General features: G+C 42.6%; 1 protein-coding gene and 1 long non-coding RNA gene across 2 annotated transcripts in view; one reads left to right on the plus strand and one right to left on the minus strand.

The window, feature by feature from the left end:
• Positions 1-1,012: 1,012 nt before the first annotated feature.
• Positions 1,013-23,894, minus strand: LOC141515311 (uncharacterized). Its single transcript, XR_012476299.1, has 3 exons — positions 23,778-23,894; positions 15,143-15,224; positions 1,013-1,924 (listed from the first exon to the last, which is right to left on the minus strand). It is a non-coding gene; the product is annotated as an uncharacterized LOC141515311 (long non-coding RNA).
• The window catches only part of TCP11L2 (t-complex 11 like 2), a 49,209-nt gene continuing 47,428 nt past the window's right edge, over positions 22,181-23,961 (plus strand). Inside the window, exon 1 of the mRNA XM_074226762.1 lies at positions 22,181-22,260. The gene's annotated coding sequence lies outside the window, so the exon portion shown is untranslated. The remainder of the gene's footprint in view (positions 22,261-23,961) is intronic.

The raw sequence follows: 23,961 nt of genomic DNA on the forward strand, positions 1-23,961 counted from the left end.
TGTGTGTGTGTGTGTGTGTGTGTCTTCCTCTTTCTGTCTCTCTTTTTCTGTCTCTGTCTCTTTCTGACTGCTTCTCTCACTCTCTATGTGTCTCTGTCTCTGTCTCTCTCTGAAATACACTCCAGGAATAGGGGATGATGACCCATGCAAAGATTTAGTCATAGAAGAGAGGACTCCTTGGGCTGCCAATAGCAAACAGAACTTTGACTGGAACAGTGTGAGGAGAGGAATGTACAGATTGGAAAGGTGGGTTATGAAAGGCTTCAAAACCCCAAAGAGACAGGTCATTATAATGACCAAGACTGACCCAAGAAGGATAGGTTCATAAACTGTACTTTACTGCCTTGATTGCAGTGATGGGGGGCTGTGGGTGTGCATTCCTGCATACACACTGTCAGAAATGGTTGGTCTGGTTTTTTTTCCTTTCCTTAGTTTTTATTTTTTGTTATGAGGAACAGCTTCTGGGGGCACAAAGGGGAAAGATATATTTGGAAATGAATGTGATCTAAAAACAAATGATATCACTAAAAATAAGAAAGGGTTATGGACTGAATTTTATTGGTACAGGTAACTTCCACATAAGGACAATCCAGCTACAAATACAGGTTGACCCCTTCAAGGGTTTCCTGTGTCACTGTGAGGTGGTGCGTGACCTGACCAACATGTGAGAGGCAGACATTGAACTCAGGTTTCTGTTCTCTACAATGAATTCTCTATTCGATAAACAAGATTATATTTTAGAAAGAAATAAAGCTCTGTTCACAATTGATTTTTTTCTTTTCTACAATGCTTTAATATTCTGGGGGGAATATTTTGTTTTCTTTCATTATTGACACATGTTGCCAATGATCCTCCCTGCTGGAAATATGGGAAGGGATTGAAGTGAGGAGGAGGAGGAGGAGAGAGAGAGAGAGAGAGAGAGAGAGAGAGAGAGAGAGAGAGAGAGAGACAGAGACAGAGACAGAGAGAGGAGAGAGAGGCGACAGAGAGACAGAGAGAGACAGAGAGAGAGACAGAGAGAGAATATGTGTACACACATGCAGGGGGTAGGGTAACAGTAGTAGGAGTGGGGAAAGAGGAGGAGGCTTGGGTGAAAGGTTGGCCATCATCAGCTTGGGCCAGGCTTAGGTTGACAAGAAGGCAAGCTCCTTCACTATGTCTAGAACTGGGGAGAAGTCAATACCTCAATGAGTTTTGGGGATGCACACATTCAATGAACTGCAGCTCTGACTTCCCAAAGCCCCTTCTCAGGATCCCTTTGACTATGCCAGGCTTCAGCCAGCAGGACCTCTGAAAGAACCAGCTTCGCTAGGCTGAGGTGGATGAGGTTGAGCACAGTGTAATCCTGGAGAGCAGGACACAAACTGTTTCTCAGATTTACGACTTGGAGAGAAGGTCCTGGGGTGGGGTGGGGGGATGTCAGAGCTATGGGAGTCCCAGGGCTTCAGGTGAGGTGAGCATCTTTTGAGGCGCCTGTGATCCTGAGTGCCAGGGGGCCATTGGGGTTTGACCACTCATACAGGGAGTCACTGAGAAAGAGGTAAGATCCTCCATGGGCAGAGGTCACAGCAGGGACGTGGAAGGTGGCTTGGGACCTCCTTCCATGAGGCTGGACCATGCTTGGGTGAAGCTCTTCTCCATCCATACCCACAGTTTGATTGGCACTAGAGGGTGGACCAATGGCTGCTCAGGCAATCTGAGGCTGAGGATGTGACTAGGATCTGCTGGGCTCTGAGTCTCTCAGGGTTCAGTCTCACCAAGAAGACTTTCCAGCTCCTTGCTCACTGTGGTTTCCTGTTGATTGTTCCATGGACAGGGTACTTTGGGTGCTTTGGGTCTGTCTCTACCAGTTCCAGGGGGTCACGGCATTCTGACCAGAGACATGAGTGTCTGTGGAGATGGGGGTAGGTCCCTGCATCATTCCCTGTCACAAATTGGAAGAATTCCTTGTGATTTCACATCCTTGATCATTATCCTTCTGGATCTTTGCTCTTTATACAAATGGTCCATATCAGCCTCTCATGACCCTTGGTACCTGAGAGTCACACATCTTCCAAGGGGCACCAAAGGACCATTCTCTTCCCTGAAGGAAGGGGTTTGCCTGTACCCTCATCCTCTGACCCAGACACAGTCCTGGCATAAAGGAGCCTGATTATTCCCAGTTTCCCACATCCTCTCCACCCAACACCCCCAGAGGAAGGAGCCTGAGGGTCTAGAACCTGGGCTTAGGGTTGGTGTGAGTGAAAAGGGATGGGTGCCAGGAGACCCCCCTCTAAGAATTCCAACTTCTCCCTCCCTAACTTTGCTGGGAGACCTCAGATTTGTCACTCCTTTCTTTGGAGGAGTTTATTCCTCAACAAAATGGAGGTGGGGGCTGGTTGGACTTAGTGCTGTGTAAAGTCCCCTCAAATATGGGCTGTGTGTGTGTGTGTGTGTGTGTGTGTGTGTGTGTGTGTGTGTAGGGGGATGTTAGAGAGTCCTCTAGTGTTCCAATGATGGAATAATTCTTGCTTTATTGCTGATAATTCTGACTCTACAGCCTGGAAAAAAATTCCAGAGAAGCATTATGTGTCAGCCTCACAGCACCCCTCTTTGGGATGCCTTGGCTCACTAGGGGCCTATGAATCTGATCCTAGTCCTCAAACCAGATTCTGCCTTCAGCCTGCCCCCTGCCCCTAAGCCTGCCTCAGACCCTAACTAAGAAGACAGAGATTCCTGTGTCCTGGTAGTCAAGGGATTAAAGCCAAACCACAGAACAGGGGTTGCTTAGGGAGCTGTTGCCTTAGGATCCAGAGTGGGCCCTTCTCAAGTTTCCAAGTCACCTTGCTAACTTCAGTCTGTGCTCAGGACTCCCTAGACCTCTGTATTCTGTAGACTAAAGGTTCTGAACTCAGTCTCCCAGCTTGTACTCAGGCTGGCAGGTCGGGTCCCCAGGACAGGGTCACTTCTCTAATGGGCTATATGGGGTGGTGTGGGAGGACCAGATGTGATGTCCTCTGAGGTGTTTGGACTACTGAACACATTTCAGGGCTGCTCCTCTACCTTTACCTGTCAGTCCACTCTCACCTGTAGAGCCAAGAAGCTATAGTATACTCTGTGGCCACACTTGGTAAAACCCATCATGTACATGGACTAATCTCAACCTGTTGATGAGTTAAAGGAATGTCTTACATGTCACAAGCATGGGAAGACTTTCTGTGTCAGAATGGGTAGATGAGAACAAGTTGTTCCAATGGCAATGAGGTGGCTGGAGCAGACTCTGTGGAATGTTTTGTACTAGGCCAGACAAGGAAGAGGTTAGGTCATTCGCTGCATCCTGGCCATTGCCGGTTCTCCTGATCTTTGTCTTACCAATGAATTTTGACTCAGAAAGAGAGTGAAGCTGAGTCCTTGGGTAGCTGTGACTCATGTCAATTCAGGCACAAGATTTTGGTCCTTGGTTCTTTTTGAAAATGAAGGACAACCAAATACTGCTCTAATAAACATTGTTTACGAGCCCCCATCTTGTCCCCACAATATCATTCAACCAGTTGCTGTTTCCCTAATATCAATTGCAAAATTGAGAATTGATTTATTTCTACTTTGCAGACTTAGGCAATATGTCATAAGTACATATTCTCCTTACCCTTGTACCTTGTACAAGATACCCTCGTACCTTGCACAAGATACCCTTGTAACCATACCCTTAACCTACGTTCAAGAGAAAATAAAAGTCAAGCTTTTGTTTTAGAATTGCCTCTACCTTTTACTCCCTCAGTTCAAAGCCTCATTTCTATTGCTTTAATTTGTATCTTCACCTTAGGCATCTAGGTTGCTGGTGGTTAGTGTCAGCCTTGGAATCAGAAGATTCATCTTTCTGCATTCAAATCTCACCTAAGAGATTTACTAGCCATGTAACTGGACAGATCACTCAACCTTGTTTGCCTCAGTTTCTTCATCTATAAATCAGCTTGTAAAGGAAATGGAAAACTACTCCAGCATCTTTGCCAAGAAAATTCCAAATGGGGTCAAGAAGAGTTAGACAGGATTGAAAAATGGCAGATATATTCCAGGCACTGTGTCAAGTCCTGGGGATTTCTCCAGTGTTGAACAACAGGCTAGGAGAGAATGCCTCCTGTTCCATCACTCAATTGTTAAATCTGAAAACAAATAAGCAAAAAGTCACAGAGGTTATGTGACTGGAAAATGTGTCTGGCTAAAGGTTTCACACGTTTGATAGAATGAGAAAGAATTCACTTAAAAGATAGATTCTAAGCCAGAAAATTTAGGGACAAAAAAAGGTTTAGGTAATGTTGTTAAGGAAAAGAAAGATTAATAACAAGAGGAGGGGAATAAACAGCACAAAGAGAGATATAAGAGCAGGAGAGGTTTTTGGGGGGATCACACTCCCCATAAGCAGGCTAGTTTCACAAAGTAAGATGAATCATCAAAGTATAGGTAGTAAGGAAGGGGATAGGGCAAGAGAGTTTATTTGGAGAATCACATTAAAAACAAGCCCAAAATTGGTTTTCAAAAGGAAAAATCCAAATGGAGTTTGTACCCCCTTCCAGGGATGAGGGGGCTCCCTTTTGGAGCTTCCTGAACAGGAAAAGACATGAATGTGTGAGGCCAGCGGCTGTGTTTAGAACATGATGTTTGTCATTCAGGTTATCTCACCTGCCACCTGCTCTTTGACAGCTGCTTCTGGTCTTCTGACCTAACAGATATAGCTTACCATGGATTCATTGAATAAAAGGGAAGATACCCCTTTTTTCATTCTCTTATATGTTTTCTAAAGAGGAAAATTTGTTATTAAAACTAAGAATATATAAATTTTTAGATACAATGAGAGAAAGATTTAAAGAAACATGGAGACTTATATGCAACAGTATATTTTTCTCAGAAACTTCAACTAATTCCTATGTTTAGGCTTCATGACCTCAAGCCACAACAGCTAGATGCAGTGAACTTGGAATTTGGAAGACCTGAGTTCAAATCTAGTCTCAGACATGTATTATTTGCATAATCCTAAACAAGTCATTTAAGGATTGTCTATCTCAGTTTCCTCATTTGTAAAATAGAATCAATAATAGCCTCTGTTTCTCAGGGTTGTTGTAAGGATCAACTGAGATATTTGTAAAGCATTCAGATCATTTTGTAAGGGCTAGTTATCACTGTTATTATAAGAGGAGTGAAAAAAGTGGGTGTTTAAATCAAGGACCTTTGACTTTGCTATTGTAAGCCTGGTTTCTCACAAGGGGAATCTGCAGAATACACAAATCAGTTTATAATTAATGACTCACAGCTAGGAGGGACTTTTGAGTCCATCTCTTCTGCTTGCTCATTTTTCAGATGAGGAAGCAAATTTGCCCAAATTCACAGCAGCAGTAGGAATCAGAGGCAGGATTTGAAATGTTATCTACAGTCAATATTCTTTCTTCCTTTGGGTGTCAATCAGAGTTAAATGACTTGCCCCAGGTCACTCAGTCAGAAAGTATCTGAGGCTGAATTTGAACTCAGGTCCTCCTCACTCCAGGATTGGTGTTCTATTCATAGCACCTAGCTACCTTGTCAATCAATATTCTTTCTATTAAGCCAAAACACCTCTCTTAGTCTAAATCTTTCATTTTACAACTGAGAAACTGAGGCCCAAAGTCTCATACAAGTAGTAAACAGGAGTGGGAATTGAACTCAGGATCTCTGATTCCCAGTTTGTCGCCATAGTCTTCTACCAAGGTACAATGAGTTGAAGTATAAATCCAGTGATGTCTGTCATCCAAGGAGCAACCTCCCATGGTTCTGGGAAGCACATCACCAGGTTGGCTATAGGTGATAAATTTCTCAGGCCATAGCAGCTCCCAAGGATCATCTACTGAGACACAGAGAAACTCGGATCTTCAATAGTGGGGGAATTTCATAAGAGGGATGAATCTACAATTCATTTAGATATTTAAGTAAAGATAATTTACTTTTACCACAGGCGTCCTCCAATGCCCTATCATATATAGTCTATAAATTTGTAAATATAAGTATATGTATAAAGTGTAATATACCTATATACATATAGCTTATATGTTTATAAATATATGTGAATAGAAACATTCAATACATGTATAATGTAATACATATGTATGTCCTTTATGTTTATAAATGTTTACATAAAAACATACTTAATATAAGCATCATGTTCATATACATGTAAATCCTATATGTTTATAAGTATGTGTGTATAAACACACTCACTATGTAGATTTATATATACATATCCTATGTTTATGAATATATGCATATATATATATATATACAAAAACATTTAAAATACACATACATACATATCCATATGTATCCAATATATTTATGAATTGTAAATATACATACACTTAAACTGTGTGTGTGTCTATTTGTATAGGTAATGAGCTTGCCAGCAGCAGAGAACTCCTGTCCAATTGTAGGGTCAATAATGGTTGTAATAAAAAGGCTACTATTCATTGAAGGAAGGTTGAGGTTACAAATCTGTGAGACTCACTGGTGCCTGGATAAAGGGATCAAATCAGGATTTGTGGGATAAATTGGAAGAAAAAGGGTGTCCCAAGAGAAATGATGACCATACATAGTCTTCCTGCCAGTCATGGAGAGGAGGGACCTTTGGCCAGATCAAAGAGTAAAAAAGGAGACATGAATGAGTCTTCCAGGATTCCTAGAGAAATTTTGAGGTCACTGAGCCAGTGAGACAGCCCCCAGAACATAAGTGCAAATCTCTAGCTTCACTATTAAAACCAAGCTGAGTGGATATGGGTAAGGATTCATTCCTTCTTTACCCTGACCATTCACTGAAAGGATGAATAGGTTTCCCACCTCTGCTTAAATTTTTCCAGAAGTTGAGTCTTCATCATCTATAAATAGAGTCAGAATCTACTCTGTGATCAGGGGGTAAACTTTAAATGACTCTGTTGGCATTTTTCCTAGAAAATATCTTGCTAATCTGCCTTAATTAAATATTTCGCATTTTGTTTGTGGTTTTTCTATGATCTGTGAGAAGAAAAAGTTTTGTTTTGTTTTGTTTGGGGGGGGGGGCTTGAGCCATGATGTGCATAACTCATCATCTGACACAGCAGTAAACTGAATCTGAAAGTAGCTAAGGTCTAATACTCCAGTGTGAGATTATTTAGGGAGCCTGCCTTGCATGTATACCATGGTTAGATGCTATTTATAGATCACAATTTTAACCCAGAATTGATAGGAGGAAGAGACCAAGATGCATTATAGGTATTATGTTTGGAAATTTATATAGAGTTTTCAGTGTTTCCCTTTAGTGAAATGCCACCAAAACTCATCTCTTCAACATCGGTATTCTCCCATTGATCTTATATGGGTACAACTCAAGAAGAAATCAGAACACTAAATGATGCATAACCCCTCCTATCCTTAAAAAAAAAACTAAACTGGAGGGATAAATGGAGACAAAAAGACAACCCACTGTATTATGAATGTTGACTTGAGTGCAACAGGACAGCAGTTCTCAAACTTTTTGATCTCAGGACCCTCTACATTCATAATTCTCTTATTTGTCGAGGACCCCAAAGGCCTTTTTTGTTTATTTGGGTTGAATCTCTTGATATTTACATATTAAAAATGAAAACTGATCAATTTTAAAAATATTTAAATGCTATCATTTAGTAATTGTATTTTTATATTTTAAATTATAATTATTAGAAGGTCTCCAACCTATAGGATAGATTCTCCATGATTGATTCACAGGAGAACATAGACAAACAATATTTGTACAGGATGATAAGAGATTGAGACTTCTATTGGTGAAGGGAGTGCCCACACAGGTGAAATCTTTCCTAAGCCAAGGCACCCAAAATCATGAGTCACCAGCTTAACTCTAACCCTGATTTGCCCCAAGGTTTGAGTAGAACTGACTCACCTAGAATCTTTTAAAGCTTGTCTAGCTAGGGCTTATTAGGACTTGTCCATGACTCTTGTTTTTAGCCTTGCAGGCAGCTGCCATGTAGTCTTTGATCTTTTCTTTGGTAACTGGGATGCCTGAGAGTTTCCAATTAATCAGAGAAAAGGCTGTAGGTATGCTTCTCAGCACTGGCACCCCCCACTTTGAGACTAACTTCTGGTACTCATGCTTCATTGATCACCTCTACGCAGATGATTCCCAAAAACGCATATTCATCCATGATCTCTCCCCTGGTCTGAAATTTGTCATTACCTGCTAAAAAACACTGCTTGGATCTGCTTCCCATACTTTAAACACAATATGTCCGAAAGTGGACTTTTCATCTTCCCTTCTAAACCTGTTTCTCTACCCAAATTTCTGGTTCTGTTATTGATACCTTTACCCTTCCAGTCATCTGGGCTCTAAATGTCTGAGTCATTTTTCACCTCTGTTTACTTATTAATATTTTTTCCCAGAATAAATTAGGGTTACTGTAGCAGTCAAAAGGAGGACTTCCTTAATTAGCTGTGGTACCAGTGTTAGATGGTCATCTAGGCCCAAATGAATACTTTTATCCTTTTCTTCCCTGATGTAGCCATTATCCCAGTTCATTAGCTCATCCCCTGCTCTTGCTCAAGCTACTATGTTAGCTTCCTAACTAATCTCCTTGTTGTCAGTATCTCCTCTCTCCAATCCCTTCTTCACTTTTTTTATGCTGGTATTTTAATAATCTAGGTATCATTAATGTGAGTAACTCCCCTAATAATACCAACTACAAAGACCCCTGCCTTCTCATTCTTTAGGACTCTGACCTATGTCCTTCTGGAAGTCCTCCATAGTGGATCAACCCAGCATTCCAGGGGATCTTCCTTCCAATCTCTTGATATTGTTTAGATACCAAGAGAATATGTGGGCGGTCCATTTGTTATCTCTCAATCAGACCATATGATTAGCCTGCCTTTTTTTTCTGATCTTACAATCCTCTGATAATATCATTTGCATACTTCTACATTGAAAACATCTTTGAAACCCACTCACACCCACTAAGGGCTTCTCTACTACCATTTTGGTAACTCATAACTTTAATTTTTTTTTTGGAAATAATGACTAGTTACATGGCTTCTCTAGAAAATGAACTGGCCACAAGGTGGCACAGTGGATAGAATGTTAAAGTTAGAGTTGGCAAGAAGTCTTTAACTGGGTGACAATGGGGATAAGAGGCTTGTCCAGGGTTGCGCAACATGAGGTCCTGTCTCAGATTGGTACTCCCTAGGTCCTACCTATTACCTACCCCCTACTCTACTCACTGTGCCCCTAGCTACTCCATAACTGAGTCATAATAAATGAGAGTTGGCTATTTGACTGAATGTCTCAATTTATATAAAATGCAAATTGGGGGTAAATTATTTCCTTCACAAACACATTCTAGATCAGATTTTTAAAGTAACAACTCTATCCCTCCCCTCTTTTCTCATTCTTCTTTTTTCTGCCCTCTCCTTTTCTCCTCTCTTCTCCCCTTCTCTCTTTTCCTCTACTTTTTTCCTCTTTTCTATACTTTTTTCTTTCCTCTCTTCTCCCTCCCTTTCCTCTCTTCCTCTCTCTTCTTCTCTCTTTCCTTATTCTCTCCTTCTCTGTTCTCCACTCCCCTTTGTTTCTTTCTCCTTCCGGCTACTATAAAAACCACAAATGTGGGCATTGGCAACGCCCAGAATCTTAGGAAGACTGGCAGCATTCCATTCCCCTTGCTTTCCGGTAGATGGAGTCATCTAGACACATGGTCCAGGAATCCTTCCAAAACAAAAAGGAATGTTTTCCGAAATACTTTTGGGTACTGACATTGGTGTGCATGGTTGTTGATATACCAGTCAAGCTAATTAGATAATTGCCAATAAGTAATGTTTTTCATGTGCTGCCACGTGAATAGTAGAAGAAAATGCTGAAAAAGACCCATCTGGGTTTCATCCATGATCTAGTTAATGTCTAATCTTGCAACCACTTGCCTTTTACGTTGACTTAGTGTCTCCTTGGAAGAAGAGCATCAAAATACAGTTGGAGCCCATGCTGGGTATATCCTGATAGCACATAATACAAACATTGGAAACTTTAAAGATCCTTCATCTGTGATCAGCTGAATGCGTTAGGGACATTGAGCCTGGATAAGAGAAGACTCAGGAGACCATTATAGCTGTCTTCAAGTATTTCAAAGATTGTCTTATGGAACAGGCATTTGTTCTGTTTAGTCCTAGATAATGAGATAGGACCATAGTTCTCTTTCCCATCACTTTCCCCAGAAAAAGAGATTGGTTTTCCATAAAAGGTAACAAATTCTCCTGAGACTTGATTGGGCTCTGACTCAGCCTTCTTTTTACCTAAGGGTATAAAAAGTTCCAACCATGTGGAGTGTGAACCCCTCCAACTTGATTAGACACCATACCATACTCTGTTGACCAGACCAGGTTTCCTATGGAAATGAGAGAAGTTGAATTGCCTTTTGGCATATCTTTGCAGGATTGACTTCTTTTTTTAAAATGTTCAGTATCTTGCAAGTACTTCATTTCATCTCACCATCAAATCTTTAGTGTCCACTTTAAAGTCAGACTTAAAAAGAACCAATGCTGAAAGCTCTAAAGAAGCAAAAGGAGACTTGATGTTCAGGAAAAACTTCCTAATAATGAAAATTCTCTCAAAGTAAAACAAGATACCTTACTAGGTAGGGACTTTTTGCTCATAAAAAGTCTTCAGGCAAAAAGAAGGATGTTGAGCATAGATATGAGTTGGTGTAGGTAACAACTCAGGTTTCTTTTGAGACCATGCGAATCACAGAATGCTTTCTCATTAGATTATTCCGAAACACCTTGTAAAGGGATGTAGAGGAATCCTCTTGCCAACAGCTCATAGGAAGCACTGAGAGATGACTTCATCAAATCTCAAAAGTGGAATTGACCTTGTTGCTGCTGTTGGTTAGTCTTTTTAGTCTTCTCTGACACTTCTTGATTTGTTTGGGGTTTTCTTGAAAAATACACTAAAGTGGTTTGTCATTTCCTTCTCCAGTTCATTTAACAGAATGGGAAATTGAGGTAAACAGTGTGAAGTGACTTGTTTAGGGTTAGATCTTCCCAGTTCCAAGCTTGGTTCTCTATCCACTGGGCCATCTAGCTGACCTTAGAGATCATCATATCTAATGTCCTCATTTTAGAGCTGAAGAAACCAAAGCCTTGATTTTTAGATAGTCAATCAACAAATGTTTACTAAGAGTTATTATGTGTCAAATACTGTTGAGTCACTAGGGATATGAAGAAAGGCAAAAACAGTCAAAGATTGTTAGACTGGAAGAGAACCTGAAAAGTCAAGGAGGCACGTACAAAGCCCAAGCGTTGATAAGGCAGTTACAAAGCAAAAGTACAACATATCCCAGAGCCAGGCTATGCCCATTTTATAATGGGGGAAACTAAGTCCCCCAAGAGGTAGAAATGGTTACTCAAGGTTACACACTGGGTAGAGTCAACATTTTAAGGAAAGTCTTCTACCCCCAAACAAGACCTTACAGGGCCTCCTCAGCTTCCTCTTAAATGAGAAAATTGGATTAGATGATCCAGATCAAGCAGTCTTTGTTTATATCCCAGGGGGTTCTATGAATTTGGGGGGGTACATATCTTTATTTTCACTCACTTCTGTCTGAAATAAAAAAATCTCTGATTATTTAACAGTCTTATTCTGAGAAGTGGGCCGTACACTTCAGCAGATGGTCAAAGGGGCCCAGGACTCAGAAAAGATCAAGAAGACCTGGGGCTGATGATTGCCCAAGTCCCCAGCAGCACTACATGCAATGAACTCAGGACTCCTGCCTGAAGTTATTTAAGTTTGGGAGAACCATCAGATTCTAGTCTACCACCTTTGTTTCAGAGAGGGGACACTGAGTCCCAGAGAAAGGAAGAGCCACTCCTAGGGTTATACCAATTAGTTTGTGACAGATTTTTTGTCTCCCCAGCTTCCAGTTCCAAACTCCAAATCTCCTGTTAGGTTAACTTAAGGCCCCAAATACTTAAAGCAAAAAAAATTTCCTTATCTTGTGTCCCCAAAAGGATCTCTATTAGTTGAAAGGGAAGAGAAGAAATGAATTTTAATTCTTTTATTTTTCTATTAGGGCCAAAATATTTGTCCAAGTATGAATGAGTCACCAAGACCGGGAAAGAAGCTTCAGTAGCTCAAGGCATGGTGAGGTCACATCAAGCATCAAGCTTCTCCTGTGTCTCCAGCCTCACCATCCCTACATAGCAAGAGAGAAGCTCTCTGTGCTGTCCTTTGGGTCCCAAGTGCTTCTGGTCCTGACTCCTGCTTTCTCAAGACAGCCCTTATTGCTCCCTTTGTGACCCAGGAAACAGCAGCGTTGGCCAGGTGAGTGCCTACATGGCACCTTGGTATGGTAGTGGTGTTTATCTGTGTGTATGTGAGTGTGTGTATGTGGACCTGTGTGTGCACAGGGCTGGGTGGAGTTCAGACCTAGGAGAACGTGTCACCAGAAGGGCAGAGTAAAGAGGGCACAGTGGAAACCTGACCTTGTCTCTAGTTTTAGAAAACTCTTTGATCATTGATCTACATATAACTCACAGAGAAGCCCAAAAAACAGAGCCTGCCCACAAAATCTAGTCAGCATTTGATTTTTCAGGACCTGGCTATGAAGCTGGTGAAGGAACCAGACCACAGGCAGGTCCTTTTTGTTGCTTGAACCTTCACAGAATTGCAAATTTCAAATTATGGGGAAGGGACTTTACAGTTTATTTTGTCCAACCCACTTCCCTTACTCTTTAGATGAAGACATAAGGTTCAGTGAGTTTTAATGACTGGTTCAAGGTCACCTACATAGCAAATAGCAAAACTAGGATTTGAACCAGGCTCCTAACTCAGTCTCGGCTCCCCATTCTATATTGTTGCTTGCTGCTGTCAGTGGAGAGGCCTGCTACCACAACTTTCCCCACACTGATACCATCACAGAATCAGCCCCAAAGTAAGCTCTTTACCTCTGTCTTTGTCCCAGAGCTTCCTCTGTCTCTGTTTCTGTCTGGATCTCTGGCTCTGACTTCCTCTAAGCTATGTATTCATCATTTAGATAAGAGGTGGGAAACCTTTTTCTGACAAGGGCTCTTTAGATATTTATATCATTTGTCTGTCATATTTGATTAAACATTTAATTAATTCACCCCTAAAAAACTCCTAGAATTATTTAATTTTGAGTCCTGCCTGCAATTGCCATGGTCATGGAGCAGAGATAGAGAGAATGCTTTTATATACACACATCTATGTCTCTAAGCACATATATATGCAGATGCATATATACAATTATATGGAATCTCAAAGTAACAAGATTAGGAGTTGAATTATTACAATAATTTCATTTAATTTATAATTATGTGTATCATAATTTCCTATTTGTATTTTTTTCCTAACCAAAACATAATTGATCAGAATCAGAGTTATCAGTTTGAGGAAAGTGAGTATAGACTCCCATGCATAGAGATCATAACAGTAGAATAGTAAATTAAGATAGGATGGGGGTGGCTAGGTGGCGCAGTGGATAAAGCACCGGCCCTGGAGTCAGGAGGACCTGAGTTCAAATGTGACCTCAGACACTTAATAATGACCTAGCTGTGTGGCCGTGGGCAAGCCACTGAACCCCATTTGCCTAGCAAAAACCTAAAAAAAAAAAAAAGATGGGATAGACGAAGCTAAGATAGGATAGGATAGGATGCAATACTATGTAATATAACACAATACAACATAACATGTGATTACATGATCACATAGAATAATAGAATATGAACTTATATAAATACAAAATAGAATATACTGGGATATAATATATAGTGAATATATTATAATTTAATATTTAATATAGTAATATATGAAATACAATAACATAAACATTCATATAGCAAGTATGTACTTGTATTATATAAAATATCATAGTACTCTCTAATAGAGTTATATATCTCATAATACCTAATATTAGGCCAAATGGAATTAGAATAATAGAATTCCATTTCTGCTTTTGCTACACATTGACTTTGTATCATCGTCAAATCATCTCCCCCTACACAGTATTCCTAGCCTCTGTCAGATTACATGTTCCAGTGGAATCGCTGACTCACCATTGGAGAAAGATTCTACATTAGGGTTCTGCCTTAATGAAATCTCAGATCAAGAATGATCAAAACCAACCAAACAAATGTAAATCAAAAGTCGCACTGACTGTCTTGCAGGATTATTGCAGAGAAAACATCCTGAAGACCTTTAAATGCCCATTTTATCATCTTTATTTCTATTCCTCTACTAATCCTAATAGTGGCTAGGCCTTCCTCTGACATATAGTGTGACCCTGGGCAAGTCAGTTTACTTCCCAGAGATCTAAGACTAAAAGTTGCAGAGAAAGTTCTTGAATTAGCAGGGGAAATGTCTTCCCCTGGCAGTTAGCTATCCTAATAAAATAACAAGTCTAGTCCCTATTCCATATCTAAAGCCTTATCACATCTGAAGGTGAGCCTGGATCCTTGGCATCTTGGTCAGCTGAGTTATCAGCAAGTCCTGGCAAGTTCTCTCAAATCAGAAAGGCTCCAAGGATAGGCTGGGAAAAAGAAGTTTACATCTCCCTTCTGAGGTCCCTTCTTCCTGGATTAATTTTCAACTCCCCACTGATGTAGAGTGAACCTGTCATCCTATAGTCCCTCAGCACTGATTCAGTATTTTACCATTTGGGGGAGTACCAATTTAATGGGCTGTGAGGTGAATGCACATTGAGTTTCTAAAATCTTTAGTTTCAATTCTGATGCCAATGTTAAAGAATTTATCACCTTCCTTGACCTGGCAATATAAATGACTCATATTCACCTGCTCCAATAACCATGATTCTACCAACCTACTGATCTGTGAATTCCTAGTCTCATAGTTAACAAAGGAAGTAATCAAATCATTGTATCTGTCAGTGAGTGTTCTTGGTATTTTGTTTTGTCTTCATTGGGACCATATGATCAGCAGGTCTGTGGAATCTAGAGGATTTTTTTTCCACTCATAATCTAAATGTGGGCAGATAAAGAGGCTCTGAAAACCAAAGCTCTGGATTCAAATTCTACCCCCATCAGCCAGCACCACACCATTCAAATGTGAAACCATCAATTTCTGCAAATGGAGAAATTTTGAATACAGTGTAAGTTCACTTACTTTGGCAGTGTCCTTTCCAGGAGGCACTCATTGACAATTAGGTTGATGCCCACGCCAGAGCCAGCTCAGTATCTGGGAGGTTCTGAAAGTATGAGAGAGAAGAGGTATTAGACTGAATACTAAACTGAAGGTCTACAGAGCTGTCATGCTGACCTCATTGTTGTGCACCGGTGATATCTGGACAATCTACTAGTGGCCAGGCCAGGAAACTGAATCGCTTCCATTTAAACTGTGTTAGGAAGATTCTGAAGATCACCTGGCAGGAGAAGATACCAGATACTGAAGTCCTTTCTAGAGTTAAATTGCCAAGCATTCAAATGTTACTACAAAATGCAGTTAATAGAGTGACTAGAGAGTGCAACTACTATGGGCTGGCCATGTTTTCAAATGTTAGGCTAACACTTGCCAAAAAAGACTATTTTATGGAGAACTCACACAGGGTATGAGCTCACCAGGGGTGGTCAGAAGAAGCAATACTGGAATACCCTGAAGGTCTCTCTCTCTAAAGAACTGTGGAATTGATTGTGCAGCATGGGGGACACTGGCACAGAACTGCCCAGTATGGCATGTTCTCATCATTGAGGGTGTTACGCTCTATGAGAAGGGCAGAATTGAAGCAACTCAAAGGAAATGTGAGAGTCATAAATTTAGAGTTACCACCCCAGGTGTTCACATGGACCATTTGTGCCCAATCTGTGGTAGAGCATTCCAAGTTGTATTGATTTGATTAGCCATAGTTAGACACACTTTAACTCATCTCTCACATGTCATTTAGGTCTTCTTCAATAGCAAAGGACAAGAACCAACCAACCAACCAACCAGCATTTCTTCAAATGTAAAATGAGTGAGTGAGACTTGATGGTCTCTGAGGTCTCTTCCAGTTTTAGATCCATAATCCCATTATCTCTCTGTACCTCAGTTTCCTCATTTGTGAAATAAAGGGGTTGGCCTCTAAGGTCCCTTTCAGCTCTCCATTTAGGATTCTCCAATTCCATAATGACAAAATATTGTTTCTCTAGAACTCTATCTCTGATTAGTTGTGTTTTCATTTGGAGAAAAAGGAGAGGTAGTTCAGCACCTCAAGGTGATGTTCTCTAATCTCCAAATTCTGCTACTGACAATAGCCACATAGCCTTTGCCCAACCAATCATCTAATCAGTAAACATTTATTAAGTATCTACTATGTGCTAGGGACTGGATATACAATAGAAAATGAATAGTCTTTTAACCTTTCCTGGGTCTGACTTTTTTGTAAAGTGATGTACAGAGAAGATCACTGGAGAGCAAGCATGATCTACAAGGGTCTGTGAACTTGAAGGGGAAAATTGCTTCTTTTGTTTTCACTAATCTTTGGAGTCCTTTGTTGTCCTGTGTTTTCAATTTTGTGTATTTTTAATTTTTTTTTTTTTACTTTTTGGCAAGGCAATGGGGTCAAGTGAGTTGACACAGTTAAGTAAGTTATTAAGTGTCTGAGGTTGGATTTGAACTCAGGTCCTCTTAACTCCAGGTGGTACTCTATCCACTGCACCATCTAGATACCCTTTATTTTTATGTATTTAAAAGATCATTGTGAGAAGAGGTTTGGAGACTTCCTCAGACTTCTCAGACAGAGGAATCCCTGACATAAATGAAGGTTAAAACCTCTCACACCTAAGGGACAAAGACTGAACTTCAACTCAGCTAAACAAGAATAGACCAAGCATTGTCCTAGGTGATGAAGACACAAAAACAAAAAAAATCAACCTATCTTTTCCTGCAAGGAACTCCTGCAGGATGGGTGGGAACAATGTGTACACAGGGTAATTTCAGGGTTTTTGTAGAACACCAGCAATTGGGGGAGGGGAAGTCAGACACAGAAAGTCTGTGCTGTTTTGAACACACACCTTGTATGAAGACCATTGGTAAAATCAGCCTCTGGTCTTAGCAGTTTTTGATAGAGCCAAGTTCTATTCAAGCTAGTTGTGTGTTTTACTTTCCCTGCCCCAGACAACACCGTGAGACTTTAAGTCCCTGAGAAGCTCCAATTGGTATCTATGAATGGCTTCCCCAAAGACAATGCCCCACACACGTCTGGATCAAAAATAAAAAGATCCCTTATAGCTCTAATACATATAAACAAGGGCAGAAGAAAATTAGCAGTTGCTAATTTTACATTGCACATTAAGATTTGAAAAGAACTTTTATAAATGTCTTCTCATTTGTTCTTCACAAGATCCCTGGGAGATGATTATTATCTCCATTTTACTGATTGCGGAAATTGAGGCTGAAAAGATTGTTCTTCAGTCACATCTGACTATTGGTGACTCCATTTGGACTTTTCTTGGCAAAGACATTGGAGTGGTTTACCGTTTCCCTATCCAGCTCATTTTACAAATGAGAAAACAAAGACAAAAAAGGCTGGAAGAGTTGCTCGAGGCCACTCAAGCTAGTAAGGGTCTGAGACTGGATTTGAACTCAGTTTCCCCTGACTTTAGGGTCCAGTGCTCTATCCTTTGAGTTAGTAAATATTTGAGGTAAGATTTGAAGGAGAAACAGAGCAGAGTTGGACTTCTGAGGCATCATCTTATGTCTCTACAGAATAACTTTAAAGTTATTCTAGTCTCTCCAAATGATGAAAGAAAGCACCAACCCTTCCATCTAATTTAGCATATTAGTAACAATTAAATAGCTGGTTTAATATATTTAATCTATTATTATAGGCAATATATAGTACATTTGATATATTAGCTATATATTAAATAGATATAAAATATGGTAATAAAAATGTTGACATCTATGTAGTTCTCATAGGGATATAGTCATGTTCCTGTAAAGGGGGGGGGGTGCTCCTCCAAGTATTTCACTGCAAATAGAAGATACTGTAATTGGTGGAAATACCAGTTTGCATTGGTTGGGATAGAGGGAAGAATTAGCTCCCTCCCCCATACCCTCATACAAGGCTGAAGACAAACTGGCCAGACACTGCTCTCCACAGAATGGGTTATTTGAAATGGACCAGCTGTTTCAGCCACTCAAAAAGTCTCCCATTGCCAAGAACACTGGAGGAAGTAAAGGTCCTCTTGCTGCTGGTAAAACACCTCAAATGGGGCATGTTTAAGAGGGAAGAAAAGGGGTGGCTAGGTGGCCCAGTGGATAAAGCATGGGCCCTGGAGTCAGGAGTACCTGGGTTCAAATCCGGTCTCAGACACTTAATAATTACCTAGCTGTGTGGCCTTGGGCAAGCCACTTAACCCCATTTACCTTGCAAAAACCTAAAAAAAGAAAAAATAAATAAATAAGTGACTTGTCTAGGGTTATACACCTAGTAACAGCAATATTGTCTTAAATGTGAACTTTATAAATAAGTGACTTGTCTAGGGTCACACAGTTAGAAACAACAGTATTGTGTTAAATATGAGCTTTATAAATAAGTGACTTATCTAAGGTCACACAGTAACAACAATATTAAATAAGAGCTTTATAAATATATCACTTGATCTTTGCAGCAACCTTGGGAGGTAGGTACAATTATGACCTCTATTTTACAGTTGAAGAAACTGAGGCAGACTTGTCTAAGGTCACACTGGATTTAAACTCAGGTCTTTCTTGACCTTAGGCACAGGACTCTATCCATTGTGTCACCTAGTTGGGTCTGGGGAGATTACCTGTCATGCCCTGATGCATCTATAATATATGTATAGTGTGATAGGGAAGGTAAGAGTGAACAGAGCATGGGTTTGGGGTCCAGAGGACCTGGGTTCAAAATGTATTAATGTTGCTTTTTAGCTCCAGTCTAAGAACTTGGGTTTCAAGAACTTGGGGTCCAAACCTCTCTTTCCTACTCAGGACCAGGATGGGAGTTGGAAGATCTCTCAGAAACCCTCTGATCCACTCCCTCAATTTGACAGAGAAGGAAACCAAATTGCAAAAACTGGCCCAGAATCATCTTGTTTATAAGGGCAAAAGACAGCATTTGAATCCATGGCCTCTCACTCTAGTGTCAGAACTTTCCTCCACTGTTCAGGCAGATTAGGTTTTCTTACTGTGTGCATTGGATTGAGACTCAAGACAGGGATTAAAATCTTTCTCCTTGCATGACCTTGGATAAGTCAGTTAATACTCTTTAAAATAAAAATAAAGGAAGAAAGAAAGCAGGATAGGCATTCAGAGTGCAAATTTAGAATGATCCCACTTTAAAATTGGTTGTTTAGTCATGTTTGACTCTTGGTGATCCCATTTTGGGATTTTCTTGCATAGATACTGGAGCAGTTTCCCCCATTTCCTTCTCTAGCTCATTTAATTGATGAGGAAACTGAGGCACAGAGTAAAGTGACTTGCCCAGGGATCACTCAGCTAGTATGTGTCTGAGGTCAAATTTGAATTCACATTTTTTTGACTCTAGGTCTGGTGCTCTATTCATTCTGCCTCTCACTTTAAAATATTTCCTTCTCTATACATGTCCCAGTTTAAAAATATACAAAGGGCGTTGAACAAACTGGCACAAAATCTTACAGAGATATAATGATCTAAGATATAATCTTACAGAAATATAATATTAAGAGATATAATATAATCTTACAGATATATAATTATCATGTACACAGCTTGCACAGTATATAGTTATTTACAGGATATCTTCCTAGTAGACTGTGAGCGACCTGAGGGCAGGGAATGTTTTTACATTTCATGCACTTAGCACTCCACTCCAATATCTTTGCCAAGAAAGCCCCAAAAGGGGTCCCAAAGAGTCAGATACACTGATACATTGACAAATATACAACAACTCTATTTGTTACCAGTCAGTCTGTTACATTAAAACTATAATACTTAAAGATTTGCAAAACACTTTACCGACAAGATCTTACTTCACCCTCTGCCTTTTGCTATTATTCTTTAATTTTCCATTTTCTAGATTAGGAAATGAAGTCTATGAAAAATTCAATGAATGGCCAAAGTCTGATCTATATCTCCCCTAGGCATGATTCAAATTCCGGCTTTCAGGCTTCAGATAAAGGATTCTATCCAGTGTACCTTCACTTCTTTAAGGTCTACAATGTTGGGGGGGTTTGAAATCACAAAGATCTGGATTTAAATCTTGCCTTAGGCTACTTTGTTGGCCCTAAGCAAGTCTCAGTTTCCTCAAAGATAAAATTAAGATTTTTTTTTAAGTTTTTGCAAGACAATGGGGGTAAGTGGCTTGTTCAAGGCCACACAGCTAGGTCATTATGAACTATCTGGGGTCACATTTGAACTCAGGTCCTCCTGACTCCAGGCCTGGTGCTCTATCTACTGTGCCACCTAATTGCCCCAAATTAAGCCTTTAAAAAAAAAAAGAGCTCTAGGAGTCAGGAGTACCTGGGTTCAAATCCGATCTCAGACACTTAATAATGACCTAGCTGTGTGGCCTTGGGCAAGCCACTTAACCCCATTTGCCTTGCAAAAAAAACCCTAAAAAAAATAAAAATTAAAAAAATAAAAAAAAGCTCTACCTTGTAAGTGACGGTCAAATCCAATAAGAGATATGATGGGCTTTGCAAATATTACAAGTTATCCGTTATTATTAAAATGGGCTCATAAAAGCACCAGACCAACAGAAAAATAATAGAGCCATTGTCAGCCAGTGAATGGAGTTGTTGGAATGCAGGCATGCTATATGCCCAGCAATCCAACACAGTTCACAGATACACACACACACCCCCAAAAACCCCAAAACAAGGCAACAGACTAACAGGGAGCTAAGGCAGTTGTCGCCTAGCAGACACCCTTTAAAATAAAGAGATCGAGGTGCGACTAGGTGGCACAGTGGATAGAGCACTGACCCTGGCGTCAGGAGGATCTGAGTTCAAGTCCGACCTCAGACACTTAATAATGACTTGGCTGTGTGGCCTTGAACAAGCCACTTAACCCCATTGCCTTGCAAAAACCTAAAAGAATAAATAAAATAAAGAGATCCGGATAATTTTGTAGAGGCAGAAGAGCATCTCAAGGGACAAAAAAGAAACAAAAACAGCTGTCGGCAGGCTGGTGCCAAACTTCTGAAGCCCAAAAGAGAAAATAGAAGTGGCACCCCCCCATCCCCAACACTTCTTCCCCTGCAGAGGTGCAGGACTCTGTCTGGCTGTGGGCGGGCTGGTTGGTTTTAAAGAATTGGCCCCTTTCCCCCCTTTTTTTGGTTACCAGGGATGGTTTGCTGGGTAGGGGAAGCTTGGGAGAAAATAATCAGAAATCAAGGCAATATAAAAACAATTTAAATTTAAATTTAAAAAACAGATTTAATTTAAAATTTTTTTAAATTTTTAAAAATTTAATTTTTTAATTTAAAAAAATTTTAAAACTTTAAATTTAAATTAAAAAACATGGCAACGGCGGTTTAAAAATATCCAGCTAATCCATATATTACTATAATATACAATATAAAGTCTAGACGGACGGCAGCTCTGCTGCAAGGGGCAGCCTGAAGCGGGTGCTTGCAGCCCGGGAAGGGCGGGCACGGCGCAGGCCCGAGCTCACCCTCAGGCCGTGCCCTGGGCCCTGGGCACACTCGGGGCCGCGGCGCGGTGGAGCGGTCACGTGGCCGCCCTCGCTCGGTTGGGCTGTTTGGGCGGCCGGGCAGGGCGTGCGCGCCGGCGTGTCTGCGTGCCTGCGTGCGCGCACCCGAGCGGCCGCCCGGCCCCGCCCCCGGCCCGCCCCTCCGCCCCGGAGGACGCGGCCAGTTCCGTAAACACTCCTCTCCCCGCCCCGCCGGGCCCGGACCGCACCATCTCCGCGCGCGGGGAGAGCCCGCCGCGGCCCCCCCCCGCCCCGAGGCCGCGGGCCTCCCGCTCCGGGCCCCGCGCCGCCCCGCGTGGCTGCGTCTGCGTGGCGGCGCGGCGCGGGCCTGGCGCGGGGTCCGGCCGGGGCGGGCGGGCCGCGGGCCGGGCCGGGCCGGGGCCGCGCTCCCCTCCGCGGGCGGGGCGCCATGGGCGAGGCCGGGGCCGGCCGCGCCGTCCCTCTGGGCCCTTTAAATACCGCGTGGGGCCGGGGGGAGGGCGCAGGGGGCCGGCCAGCGGCGCTGCGGACGGGCGGGCGAGCGGAGCGGACCCGGCCCGGCGGCACCGGCGCGGAGCACCCCGCACGGCCTGGAGGACCCCGCTGCTCCGGTGGGTAGCCCGCGGCGGCGCCCCGAGCCCCTCCAGCCCGGGCTCCGCACCGGGGCGCCTGTCGAACCGCCGTCCCGCGTGGGAGCGCCGAGGGGGGACCCCCGCCCCGGGGGGGACCCCGGCTTGTGGACATCCCCGCGGCCGGGGCCTCCGAGCCGCGTCCAAAACACCCCGGGAGGAGACTCGGGCTGTCAGTCTTGGGGGACGGTCACCCCCTCCCGGACCCCGCGCCGGGCCTCTTCCCTCCCCAACCCCACTTTGCTCCTGTCCGATCACCCCCTCCCTTGACCCCCCAACTAGTCAGGGGGTCACCCTGCTCCAGATCCCTCCTCCAAGACTGGGCAGGGGTCTCTCGGCCCTCCCCTCTGCCCCGGATCTGTCCGATCGCCCTCCTCTCTGTGGCCCCCCCAGGCCCCAGTCAGCCGCTCGCCCCCTTCGTCTCTGTGCCCCCCGCGCCCCCCAGGGTCCTGAGTCGAGCCCTGGCCGGAGAAGGATGGGGGTGGTCGGCCGCGGCGGCCGTCTCTGTTTTGGGTTGGTTGCCTGGGCTTTGGCGGAGACGCCGCCTCCCGCTCTGGTCCCCTCCTCCCTCTGTTTTGTTTTGACAGGAAACGTGCAGCTTGGAGGGGAGGGGGAGGGGGAGAGCGCGCGCGAGAGGATGGGGGGAGGGGACCAGAGCAGGAGCTCGGAGCCCCGGGGTGGCAGACCTGGAAAGGAGCTCAGAGCTCACCTAAGACCACCTCCTCGATTTACAAAGAGTTCAGGCAGGACAGGATTGGAACCCAGATCCTCCCATTCCCCAGATCCAGGGTGCTTTCCCGGTACAGCAGACTCTGTCCCTCCTCCGAGTTCTGAAATTGCTAGGGACTTCTGTCATGAGGCAGTAACAGCTACCTCTTGAGGAAGAGGGATGGGACCCAGAACTGAAGGGAGGGCAGCTGCCTAATAGCAGGAGAAAGATCGAACTCCTCTGGGTATTTTTCTTCCTCTCTCTTGAGTCCCTTACCCCCTTTTCCTTTTTAAAAAAACTGGTGACTTTCCCTTAGAGAGGCTCCCACTGGTCCCCCGAGGGACCTGGCATACTTAGAGAGAAATCCGAGAAATGCCAGGGCTTCCTCAGGGTTTCCCCCATAGTCCCCAACTTTAAAGCCCTTGCTTCTGAGAGGTTGCACTTTCCTTTGGGTTAACTAAAGATGGTTTTTGGAATGAGGAGGATCTGGGTTGAAATCCAGATTCTTCCTCATATTAGGTGTGCTACCTGGAGGGGGAATGGTTAATCTCTCTTGCCTGGGCCTCAGTGTCTTCTATAAAACTGCTATTGCATTAAATGGTCCCCAAGCTCCCTTCTGGTTCGAAATCCTCTGTGATTCTATTGTAAAATGAGGGGATTGAATTAGATCATCTCTGGAGACCCTTCCAGGCTCTAAATCTCATGATTTTAGAATAACAGGATCCTTTGGATCCAATCCCAGGAGGCAATACCTACCATTTTTTGCCTGCCTCTTGGAAGAATTACTTACTGTTCAGTCATTTTTCAGTCATGTCAGAATAGGTCCAAGCCAGAAGTAAATCTATTTGTTTGTGGTGAACCCTGGAGAAAAGGATTGTAGAAGTTAGGTTCTGAATAAATAATAGGAAATTGGAACAGAATGTTAGGTTGGAGTTTTTCAAATAGCCTGACTTTCTAGAAATTGGTCAGATACT

This window comes from Macrotis lagotis, chromosome 2, assembly GCF_037893015.1.
Source record: "Macrotis lagotis isolate mMagLag1 chromosome 2, bilby.v1.9.chrom.fasta, whole genome shotgun sequence".
In the NCBI taxonomy this organism is placed as follows: Eukaryota; Metazoa; Chordata; class Mammalia; order Peramelemorphia; family Peramelidae; genus Macrotis; species Macrotis lagotis.